General features: G+C 45.8%; 1 protein-coding gene across 4 annotated transcripts in view; it reads left to right on the forward strand.

The window, feature by feature from the left end:
- The window catches only part of rc3h2 (ring finger and CCCH-type domains 2), a 193,627-nt gene that overhangs the window by 116,370 nt on the left and 64,197 nt on the right, over positions 1 to 13,060 (forward strand). The gene's annotated exons all lie outside the window — the stretch shown is intronic.

Genomic DNA, 13,060 nt, shown 5'->3' on the forward strand with positions numbered 1-13,060 from the left:
TTGATTCTATAATAGACCAAAAATCTATCAATCTGGCCTTGAGTGTATTCGCAAACGGTGTATCCACAACCCTCTGGGATGGAGAATTCCATAGATTCCTCCTCATCTCCACCTTAAATGATTGGTGTCTCATCCTGAGACTGCCCCACCTTCCAGATTCTAGATTCCCCGACCAGCAGAAACAATCTCAGCATCTACTTTAATCGGGGCCCTTCTAATCTTATATGCTTCAACGAAGTTGCCCTTCATTCTTCTAAACAGCAAAGAATATAGGCCCATTTTACTGAGCCTCTCATCATAGGACAACCCACTCATCCCAGGGGCTATTTTGGAGAACCTTTGATTTACTGCCTCCAAATGCAAGTAAAGCCTTCCTTAAATTTGGAGACCAAATGCGCGCACTATCCCAGATGCGATATTACCAAAACCCTGCACAGTAGTAGCAAGACTACTTTATTCGTGTCTTCCAATCTCCTTGCAATAAAGGCCAACATGCCACTTGCCTTCCTAATTGCCTGCCACATCTACATGCCAGTGTTCTGTGTTCCTTGTACAAGCAGGTCTCTCTGAACGGCAACATTTACAAGTTTCATGCCTTTTAAAAATTCTGCTTTTCTGTTCTTATGACCAAATTGAATAGCTTCACATTTCTCTTCAAACTCTGGGTCGCAACCCACAGGTGGGTTGTGGGTGTCCGGTGGGTTGCAGCACGATTGGTTGTGGCGTTTCTGATCGCGGGAGGAATGCCCAGTGGCCGCGACCTGCATTTAAAAATGACAGCAGCTACTGACTTTCGAGATTGTTGACCATCCCGTGCATGTGTGCCCCCTCAGCCGGATCTGGCAGTGTGCAGGCAAGGAGCCCAGCGGGGTGGACAGACTCCTGACATCAGCGCGTTGTCCCAGGGCAACAAAGAACAACAAAGAACAAAGAAATGTACAGCACAGGAACAGGCCCTTCGGCCCTCCAAGCCCGTGCCGACCATTCTGCCCGACTAAACTACAATCTTCTACACTTCCTGGGTCCGTATCCTTCTATTCCCATCCTATTCATATATTTGTCAAGATGCCCCTTAAATGTCCCTATCGTCCTTGCTTCCACTACCTCCTCCGGTAGCGAGTTCCAGGTACCCACTACCCTCTGCGTAAAAAACTTGCCTCGTACATCTACTCTAAACCTTGCCCCTCTCACCTTTAAACCTATGCCCCCTAGTAATTGACCCCTCTACCCTGGGGAAAAGCCTCTGACTATCCACTCTGTCTATGCCCCTCATAATTTTGTATACCTCTATCAGGTCGCCCCTCAACCTCCTTAGTTCCAGTGAGAACAAACCGAGTTTATTCAATCGCTCCTCATAGCTTATGCCCTCCATACCAGGCAACATTCTGGTAAATCTCTTCTGCACCCTCTCAAAAGCCTCCACATCCTTCTGGTAGTGTGGCGACCAGAATTGAACACTATACTCCAAGTGTGGCCTAACTAAGGTTCTATACAGCTGCAACATGACTTGTCAATTCTTATACTCAATGCCCCGGCCAATGAAGGCAAGCATGCCGTATGCCTTCTTGACTACCTTCTCCACCTGTGTTGCCCCTTTCAATGACCTGTGGACCTGTACTCCTAGATCTCTTTGACTTTCAATACTCTTGAGGGTTCTACCATTCACTGTATATTCCCTACCTGCATTAGACCTTCCAAAATGCATTACCTCACATTTGTCCGGATTAAACTCCATCTGCCATCTCTCCGCCCAAGTCTCCAGACAATCTAAATCCTGCTGTATCCTCAGACAGTCCTCATCGCTATCCGCAATTCCACCAACCTTTGTGTCATCTGCAAACTTACTAATCAGACCAGTTACATTTTCCTCCAAATCATTTATATATACTACAAAGAGCAAAGGTCCCAGCACTGATCCCTGTGGAACACCACTGGTCACAGCCCTCCAATTAGAAAAGCATCCCTCCATTGCTACCCTCTGCCTTCTATGGCCTAGCCAGTTCTGTATCCACCTTGCCAGTTCACCCCTGATCCCGTGTGACTTCACCTTTTGTACTAGTCTACCATGAGGGACCTTGTCAAAGGCCTTACTGAAGTCCATATCGACAACATCTACTGCCCTACCTGCATCAATCATCTTAGTGACCTCCTCAAAAAACTCTATCAAGTTAGTGAGACACGACCTCCCCTTCACAAAACCGTGCTGCCTCTCACTAATACGTCCATTTGCTTCCAAATGGGAGTAGATCCTGTCTCTAAGAATTCTCTCCAGTAATTTCCCTACCATTGAAGTAAGGCTCACCGGCCTGTAGTTCCCGGGATTATCCTTGCTACCCTTCTTAAACAGAGGAACAACATTGGCTATTCTCCAGTCCTCCGGGACATCCCCTGAAGACAGCGAGGATCCAAAGATTTCTGTCAAGGCCTCAGCAATTTCCTCTCCAGCCTCCTTCAGTATTCTGGGGTAGATCCCATCAGGCCCTGGGGACTTATCTACCTTAATATTTTTTAAGACACCCAACACCTCGTCTTTTTGGATCACAATGTGACCCAGGCTATCTACACCCCCTTCTCCAGACTCAACATCTACCAATTCCTTCTCTTTGGTGAATACTGATGCAAAGTATTCATTTAGTACCTCGCCCATTTCCTCTGGCTCCACACATAGATTCCCTTGCCTATCCTTCAGTGGGCCAACCCTTTCCCTGGCTACCCTCTTGCTTTTTATGTACGTGTAAAAAGCCTTGGGATTTTCCTTAACCCTATTTGCTAATGACTTTTCGTGACCCCTTCTAGCCCTCCTGACTCCTTGCTTAAGTTCCTTCCTACTTTCCTTATATGCCTTACAGGCTTCGTCTGTTCCCAGCCTTTTAGCCCTGACAAATGCCTCCTTTTTCTTTTTGACGAGGCCTACAATATCACTCGTCATCCAAGGTTCCCGAAAATTGCCGTATTTATCTTTCTTTCTCACAGGAACATGCCGGTCCTGTATTCCTTTCAACTGACACTTGAAAGCCTCCCACATGTCAGATGTTGATTTGCCCTCAAAGATCCGCCCCCAATCTATGTTCTTCAGTTCCCGCCTAATATTGTTATAATTAGCCTTCCCCCAATTTAGCACATTCATCCTCGGACCACTCTTATCCTTGTCCACCAGTACTTTAAAACTTACTGAATTGTGGTCACTGTTACCGAAATGCTCCCCTACTGAAACATCTACCACCTGGCCGGGCTCATTCCCCAATACCAGGTCCAGTACCGCCCCTTCCCTAGTTGGACTGTTTACATATTGTTTTAAGAAGCCCTCCTGGATGCTCCTTACAAACTCCGCCCCGTCTAAGCCCCTGGCACTAAGTGAGTCCCAGTCAATATTGGGGAAGTTGAAGTCTCCCATCACCACAACCCTGTTGTTTTTACTCTTTTCCAAAATCTGTCTACCTATCTGCTCCTCTATCTCCCGCTGGCTGTTGGGAGGCCTGTAGTATACCCCCAACATTGTGACTGCACCCTTCTTATTCCTGATCTCTACCCATATAGCCTCACTGCCCTCTGAGGTGTCCTCTCGCAGTATAGCTGTGATATTCTCCCGAACAAGTAGCGCAACTCCACCTCCCCTTTTACATCCCCCTCTATCCCGCCTGAAACATCTAAATCCTGGAACGTTTAGCTGCCAATCCTGCCCTTCCCTCAACCAGGTCTCTGTAATGGCAACAACATCATAGTTCCAAGTACTAATCCAAGCTCTAAGTTCATCTGCCTTACCCGTAATGCTCCTTGCATTAAAACATATGCACTTCAGGCCACCAGACCCGCTGTGTTCAGCAACTTCTCCCCGTCTGCTCTGCCTCAGAGCCACACTGTCCCTATTCCCTAGTTCTCCCTCAATGCTCTCACCTTCTGACCTATTGCTCCCGTGCCCACCCCCCTGCCATACTAGTTTAAACCCTCCCGTGTGACACTAGCAAGTTTTAAAAAAAACATATATGATGGAGTCGTCCACCCGGAAGCGGCAGTAGAGAGCAGGTCACTCGCCCCATACACTGACGTCACATCAGTGACGGGCACAAAATCAATGAGCAGAGATTTCTTCAATTTGTCGCTGCCAGTACTGAAGAATTGAAAATGGATTGTTTTGTAGTAAGGAAGAGCGGGCAAGAGACACAAACAGGCCAGGATCTCTCAACGAAATATGCTGGAGAGAGCTGTGCAGGAGAGTCCACAGTAGGACAAAGCAGTACTGGTGTGAGCTCCAGGGCCCCTGGTGAGCAACTCATTAAGAAAAAGCTGAAATCGGGAACAAAGCAGTTTAAATATGATTTTTATTTAAGGTATGGCTTTATTAATTGCACCAATGCAAATCAGGATATAAAGCCCACGTGTGTTATAGGCAGGGAAGTGCTGGCACATGAAAGTTTAAAACCCTCAAAATTTCAAAGGCATTTGAAGACTAACCATGGCAGGTTCGAGGAAAAACATCTTGGATTTCTTTCAAAGGATACAGTGAGAACTTAAATCATCAGCTGAAGTCCTCAGCAGAAATGCTACATTGAATGACAAAGTACAATTAACCTCTTGCATGGTATCTTACCGTGTAGCTAAAGAGAAAATGCCCCACACTGTAGCAGACATTAAATCTCCCTGCAGCAATAGACATAGTCCTACATGAGAGATCAGCTGAAAATGTGAAATGCATCCCATTTCGTGATTGCACAGTGACTCGCCGAATTTGTGGTCCTGCTGAGAATTTAGAAGTCCAGCTTATTTCTCGTTTAAAATCAGCACAGGAGTTTTCAATACAACTGGGGACTATGTACCGGTCAGGCAGGGAGGAAGGCGTCGAGCGAGGGAACCGTGGTTTACCAAGGAAGTGGAATCTCTTGTTAAGAGGAAGAAGGAGGCCTATGTGAAGATGAGGTGTGAAGTTTCAGTTGGGGCGATGGATAGTTACAAGGTAGCGAGGAAGGATCTAAAGAGAGTCCCTCAACACACAGTAGCTGATCCTTGAACAAGCCCCACTTATCCAGTGTGCCCAACACTTGCAGCCTACTTCTCACCTTATCTCCCCCCAAGTCACGTCTAATGGCATCATAATTGCCCTTCCCCCAGCTATAACTCTTGCCCTGCGGTGTATACTTATCTCTTTCCACAATTAACGTAAACGTCACCGAATTGTGGTCACTGTCCCCAAAGTGCTCTCCTACCTCCAAATCCAACACCTGGCCTGGTTCATTACCCAAAACCAAATCCAACGTGGCCTCGCCTCTTGTTGGCCTGTCAACATATTGTTTCAGGAAACCCTCCTGCACACACTGTACAAAAAACGACCCATCTATTGTACTCGAACTATATCTTTTCCAGTCAATATTTGGAAAGTTAAAGTCTCCCATAATAACTACCCTGTTACTTTCGCTCTTATCCAGAATCATCTTCACCATCCTTTCCTCTACATCCCTAGAACTATTAGGAGGCCTATAAAAAAACTCCCAACAGGGTGACCTCTCCTTTCCTGTTTGTAACTTCAGCCCATACTACCTCGGAAGAAGAGTCCCCATCTAGCATCCTCTCCGCCGCCGTAATACTGCTCTTGACTAGCAGCGCCACACCTCCCCCTCTTTTGCCTCCTTCTCTGAGCTTACTAAAACACCTAAACCCCGGAACCTGCAACATCCATTCCTGTCCCTGCTCTATCCATGTCTCTGAAATGGCCACAACATCGACGTCCCAGGTACCAACCCATGCTGCCAGTTCCCCTACCTTGTTTCGTATACTCCTGGCATTGAAGTAGACACACTTCAAACCACCTACCTGAACACTGGCCCCCTCCTGCGACGTCAAATCTGTGCTCCTGACCTCTATACTCTCATTCTCCCTTACCCTAAAACTACAATCCAGGTTCCCATGCCCCTGCTGCATTAGTTTAAACCCCCCCAAAGAGCACTAACAAATCTCCCCCCCAGGACATTTGTGCCCCTCAGGTTCAAATGTAGACCATCCTGTCTGTAGAGGTCCCACCTTCCCCTGAAAGAGCCCCAGTTATCCAGAAATCTGAATCCCTCCCGCCTGCACCATCCCTGTAGCCACGTGTTTAAATGCTCTCTCTCCCTATTCCTCATCTCACTATCACGTGGCACGGGCAACAACCCAGAGATAACAACCCTGTTTGTTCTAGTTCTGAGCTTCCATCCTAGCTCCCTGAAAGCCTGCCTGACATCCTTGTCCCCTTTCCTACCTATGTCGTTAGTGCCAATGTGGACCACGACTTGGGGCTGCTCCCCCTCCCCCCCTAAGGACCCGGAAAACACGATCCGAGACATCACGTACCCTTGCACCTGGGAGGCAACATACCAAACGTGAGTCTCTCACGCTCCCACAAAATCTCCTATCTGTGCCCCTGACTATAGAGTCCCCAATTACTAATGCTCTGCTCCTCTCCCCCCCCTTCCCTTCTGAGCAACAGGGACAGACTCCGTGCCAGAGGCCCATACCCCATGGCTTACCCCTGGTAAGTCCCCCCCCCCACAAGTATCCAAAGCGGTATACTTGTTTCTCAGGGGAACGACCGCAGGGGATCCCTGCACTGACTGCTTTTTCCCAGTCCCTCAGGAAAAAGATAATGTTGTGGAGGAGAATGCTGAGCCCCAGGCTAATAGAATAGATGGCATTGAGGTACGTAGGGAAGAGGTGTTGGCAATTCTGGACAGGCTGAAAATAGATAAGTCCCCGGGACCTGATGGGATTTATCCTAGGATTCTCTGGGAGGCCAGGGAAGAGATTGCTGGACCTTTGGCTTTGATTTTTATGTCATCATTGGCTACAGGAATAGTGCCAGAGGACTGGAGGACAGCAAATGTGGTCCCTTTGTTCAAAAAGGGGAGCAGAGACAACCCCGGCAACTATAGACCGGTGAGCCTCACGTCTGTAGTGGGTAAAGTCTTGGAGGGGATTATAAGAGACAAGATTTATAATCATCTAGATAGGAATAATATGATCAGGGATAGTCAGCATGGCTTTGTGAAGGGTAGATCATGCCTCACAAACCTTATTGAGTTCTTTGAGAAGGTGACTGAACAGGTAGATGAGGGTAGAGCAGTTGATGTGGTGTTTTCTGGATTTCAGCAAAGCGTTTGATAAGGTTCCCCACGGTAGGCTATTGCAGAAAATACGGAGGCTGGGGATTGAGGGTGATTTAGAGATGTGGATCAGAAATTGGCTAGCTGAAAGAAGACAGAGGGTGGTGGTTGATGGGAAATGTTCAGAATGGAGTACAGTCACAAGTGGAGTACCACAAGGATCTGTTCTGGGGCCGTTGCTGTTTGTCATTTTTATCAATGACCTAGAGGAAGGCGCAGAAGGGTGGGTGAGTAAATTTGCAGACGATACTAAAGTCGGTGGTGTTGTCGATATTGTGGAAGGATGTAGCAGGTTACAGAGGGATATAGATAAGCTGCAGAGCTGGGCTGAGAGGTGGCAAATGGAGTTTAATGTAGAGAAGTGTGAGGTGATTCACTTTGGAAGGAATAACAGGAATGCGGAATATTTGGCTAATGGTAAAGTTCTTGAAAGTGTGGATGAGCAGAGGGATCTAGGTGTCCATGTACATAGATCCCTGAAAGTTGCCACCCAGGTTGATAGGGTTGTGAAGAAGGCCTATGGAGTGTTGGCCTTTATTGGTAGAGGGATTGAGTTCCGGAGTCGGGAGATCATGTTGCAGCTGTACAGAACTCTGGTACGGCCGCATTTGGAGTATTGCGTACAGTTCTGGTCACTGCATTATAGGAAGGACGTGGAGGCTTTGGAGCGGGTGCAGAGGAGATTTACCAGGATGTTGCCTGGTATGGAGGGAAAATCTTATGAGGAAAGGCTGATGGACTTGAGGTTGTTTTCGTTGGAGAGAAGAAGGTTAAGAGGAGACTTAATAGAGGCATACAAAATGATCAGGGGGTTGGATAGGGTGGACAGTGAGAGCCTTCTCCCGCGGATGGAAATGGCTGGCACGAGGGGACATAACTTTAAACTGAGGGGTAATAGATATAGGACAGAGGTCAGAGGTAGGTTCTTTACGCAAAGAGTAGTGAGGCCGTGGAATGCCCTACCTGCTACAGTAGTGAACTCGCCAACATTGAGGCCATTAAAAGTTTATTGGATAAGCATATGGATGATAATGGCATAGTGTAGGTTAGATGGCTTTTGTTTCGGTGCAACATCGTGGGCCGAAGGGCCTGTACTGCGCTGTATTGTTCTATGTTCTATGTTCTAACTGGATGAAAGTATTGATGTTTCTAATTGTGCAACCTTGCTAGTTTACGTTAGGTATGTTTGGCTCAATAAATTTGTTGAGGATTTGCTGTGCTGCCTGACATTATCAACAAACACGACTGGTGAAGAGATTTGAAGCATTGAATAGTTACGTGGTTGGAAAATGTGGGCTAAACTGGGTTCATTGCAGAGGAATCACAAGCAATGGAGCAGTCAACATGACTTAAAAAAAACTGTGGAGGATAAGGATTAAGGAGGCAACAGTTCAGGACATAGTTTAGAATCATTATAGTCACCTTTAGGCATTGGCATCGAAAGGAATTCCATCCGATCTTGAAGTAGTATTGAAAAGAATTGTGAAAGTTGTGAATTTCATTAAATGCAGCGCACTCAATATCAGGCTTTTTGAGGCTCTGTGTTCCGATATGGGGGCCAAGCACACACATTTATTGTTGCGCACAGAAGTATGTTGGCTGTCAGAGTTACGAACTGAGGTATCAAATCCATGCTTTCCTCCTTGAGAAATCGTCCCCTCTGGCTGATTTGTTTGCTAATGAAACTTGGATGCTAACTATCTCTTACCTTGCAGACATCGATTCAATTCTAAATGAACTGAACCTCAAATTGTAAGGGAAAGATGAGGATTGCTTTTGGCAGTGTGAAATCGATGCTCTCTAAAAGTTGTTGAAAGTTTGGCAAGTGCGAGTAGAAAGCCAAAACTGCTACATGTTCCCCACACTGCTATGGCACATCGAAGAAAACAGTGTTAGTAAAGGAACTGTTGATAGACTGGCAAGCCTTATTCATCTGGGTGCACTGATCAACAGTTTTTGTCACTTTTTGTTTCAGTGAGAAGTTTCAGATTTTGAGAGAGAAGCGGTGGGTGAAAAATCCCTTTGAATTTGAGACCCCAGAGTCATTATTAACTTGCAGCTGAAGAAACTGAACTTCTGCGCCAAACCTGTGGCAGCAAAGGCAGCACGGGCACAGTGGTTAGCACTGCTGCCTCACAGTGCCAGGGAATCTGGTTCAATTCCGACCTTGGGTGACTGTGTGGAGTTTGCACTTTCTCCCCATGACTGTGTGGGTTTCCTCCGGGTGCTCCAGTTTCCTCCCACAGTCTAAAGATGTGCAGGGTAAGTGAATTGGCCATGATAAATTGCAGTGTCCAAAGATGTGTAGGTTAGGTTAAGGGGTTATTGGGATAGGTTATTGGGAGTGGGCTTGGTTGAAGTACTCTTTCAGAGGGTTGGTGCAGATTCGATTGACCAAATGGCCTCCTGCACTGTAGGGATTCTATGAGTACATTAAAAACACGCAACAAGTCAATGAGTCTGTCAGTATTCTGGAGTATAGTCACCAAGGAGTATCCAGTGCTGAGTAAAATGAGCATTTTTTGCTTTTGCCTATCACAACTACCTACATGTGCGAGGTTGGATTTTCCGTCCTCACATAGATAAGACAGCACAAAGGAACCAGCTGAGCTCTGCACTGATATGCGCATAGCCCTCTCCTCCTGTGAACCTGATTGGAATTAGATCATCAGGACCAAGCAGGCTCACCTGTTGCATTAAAGCTGAGAAAATGGGTCGTGAATGTTAACCAGTCGCAAAGGTTGGCCAGTTGGTGAAAATGGGCCTGGGGCAAAAAAGTTTGCAAAACACTGCTGAACAGTATACTCAATCTGTCGTCTTGTTGCCCGCTCCCTTTAACCCGTCTGTATCTCTTAGCAGCCTCTGTGTCCTCCTCACAGCTCACCTTTCCACGCGGCTGTTTATCAGCTGCAAAAATACATTCACTCTCTCTCTCTCATTCATTCGCTTTCTCTCGCTCTTCCTCGCTCCCTCCCTAGCTCTCCATCTATGTTACTAATATAGATTGTGACTAAATGCCCAAGAACTGATCCTGCTATTCCTCATTCCCCATGCTGATTCACCTGTCTCTGCATCCAAGAGACCAATGTTTACTCCAGCTACACTTTCCTTTTTATATACTTAAAAACTCTGCAATCTGTTTTTGGGCACGCAACTCATATTTTACTTTTCCCTTTTATTTTCAACTTATTGGTAACCTGTGCTGGTTCCAAAACACTCCCCAATGCACAGACTTGCTAACTTGCCTTTTTGTTTAATCTAATGCCTTCTTTAATTTCCTGAGTGAGCTACAGATTGGTAATTCTTGCTGTAATTTTAAGGTTATGCTCCTTTGTCAGGAATTCCTCACCAGAGGAAATTGTTTCTCACGATTTACCTCATCAAATCCTTTCATCATCTTTAACGCTTCAATTAGATTACCCCTTCCCTCTTTCCACGTCCAGTCTATGCAACTTGTCCTCCACAGTTTAACTGTTCTTCCCCATATATCGTACTGTTGAAACTGCTCCACAGCCAATATATTCTGGAAATGCAGCAATCCAGACAGCCTCTCAGTACAGCTCGGTATAGCACTGAGTGATGAAAGGACAATAACGAAGCTCATTGTATTCCAACCCTCTTGATATAAAGACCAATGTTTCATTAAACCTTTTAATTTTCATTATCGAACCTGTCCACTAGGATTTAATTTCCCTGCCTGAACTTCTAAATCTCTCTGCTTATTGATAGTCCCTAACTACTGAAGAGATGATGAACGCAAAGGGACAGGTGGTCCGAGGTGCATTTGTTTTAATGCGGGAAGTGTAGCAGATAAGGCAGATTAACTTAGGGCTTGGATTAGTACCTGGGAATATAATATTATTGGTATTACTGAGACTTGGTTGAGGGAACTGGCAACTAAATATCCCAGGGTATAGATGCTTCAGGAGGGATAGAGAGGGAGGTAAAAGGGGTGGAGCAGTTGCATTACTGGTCAGAGATGATATCACAGCTGTGATTAAGGAGGGCACGATGGAGGATTCGAGCACTGAGGCACTATGGGTAGAGCTAAGAAATAGGAAGGGTGCAGTAACATTGTTGGGACTTTTTACAGGTCTCCCAAAAGTGAGCGTGAAGTAGAGGAACAAATATGTAGACAAATTATAGAAAAATGTAGGAGCAATAGGGTGGTGGTCGTGATGGGAGATTTTAACTTCCCCAACATTGAATGGGACTCATGTAGTGTTGGAGGCGTAGATGGAGCAGAATTTGTTAGGAGCATCCAGGAGAGTTTTTTGGAGCAGTATGTAAGTAGTCCAACTCGGGAAGGGGCCATACTGGACCTGGTATTGGAGAATGATCCCGGCCAGGTGGTTGAAGTTTTAGTCGGTGATTACTTTGGGAATAGCGATCACAATTCCGTAAGTTTTAAAATACTCATGGACAAAGACAAGAGTGGTCCTAAAGGAAGAGTGCTAAATTGGGGCAAGGCCAAGTATAACAAAATTCGGCAGGAGCTAGGGAATGTGGATTGTGAGCAGGGTAAATCCACATTTGAAATGTGGGAGTCTTTTAAGGAAAGGTTAATTAGAATGCAGGACAGACATGTCCCTGTGAAAATGAGGGATAGAAATGGCAAGATTAGGGAACCATGAATGACGGGTGGAATTGTGAGACTAGCTAAGATGAAAAAGGAAGCATACATAAGATCTAGGCGACTTAAAACTGATGAAGCTTTGGAGGAATATCGGGAAAGTAGGACAAATCTCAAACGCTATATAAAGAGGGCTAAAAGGGGTCATGAAATATCTTTGGCTAACAGGGTTAAGGAAAATCCCAAAGCTTTTTATTCGTATATAAGGCGCAAGAGGGTAACTGGAGAAAGGATTGGCCCACTCAAAGACAAAAGAGGGAATTTATGCGTGGAGTCAAGAGGAAATGGGTGAGATTCTTAATGAGTACTTTGCATCGGTAATCGCCAAGGAGAGGGACTTGACGGATGTTGAGGCTAGGGATGGATGTTTAAATACTCTAGGTCAAGTCGGCATAAGGAAGGGGAAGTTTTGGGTATTCTAAAAGGCATTTAGGTGGACAAGTCCCCAGGTCCGGATGGGATCTATCCCAGGTTACTGAGGGAAGCGAGGGACGAAATAGCTGGGGCCTTAACAGATATCTTTGCAGCATGCTTGAGCAAGGGTGAGGTCCCAGAGGACTGGAGAATTGCTAATGTGGTCCCTTTGTTTATGAAGGGTAGCAGGGGTAATCCATGGAATTATAGACCTGTGAGCTTGACGTCAGTGGTAGGCAAACTGTTGGAGAAGATACTGAGGGATAGGATCTATTCACATTTGGAAGAAAGTAGACTTATCAGTGAAAGGCCGCATAGTTTTGTGCAGGGAAGGATATGTCTTACAAACCTAATAAAATTCTTTGAGGAAGTAACAAAGTTAATTGATGAGGGAAGGGCTGTAGATGTCATATACATGGACTTCAGTAAGGCGTTTAATAAAGTTTCCCATGGCAGGTTGATGGAAAAAGTGAAGTCCTATGGGGTTCAAGGTGTACTAGCTAGATGGATAAAGAACTGGCTGGGCAACAGGAGACAGAGAGTAGTGGTGGAAGGAAGTGTCTCAAAATGGAGAAAGGTGACTAGTGGTGTTCCACAGGGATCTGTGCTCGGACCACTGTTGTTTGTGATATACATAAATGATCTGGGTGAAGGTATAGGTGGTCTGATTAGCAAGTTTGCAGATGATACTAAGATTGGTGGAGTTGCAGATAGTGAGGAGGACTGTCAGAGAATACAGCAAAATATAGATAGATTGGAGAGTTGGGCAGAGAAATGGCAGATGGAGTTCAATCCAGGCAAATGCGAGTTGATGCATTTTGGAAGATCTAATTCAAGAGCGGACTATATGGTCAATGGAAGAGTCCTGGGGAAAATTGATGTA

Source organism: Scyliorhinus torazame, chromosome 22 (assembly GCF_047496885.1).
Source record: "Scyliorhinus torazame isolate Kashiwa2021f chromosome 22, sScyTor2.1, whole genome shotgun sequence".
Classification (NCBI taxonomy): domain Eukaryota; kingdom Metazoa; phylum Chordata; class Chondrichthyes; order Carcharhiniformes; family Scyliorhinidae; genus Scyliorhinus; species Scyliorhinus torazame.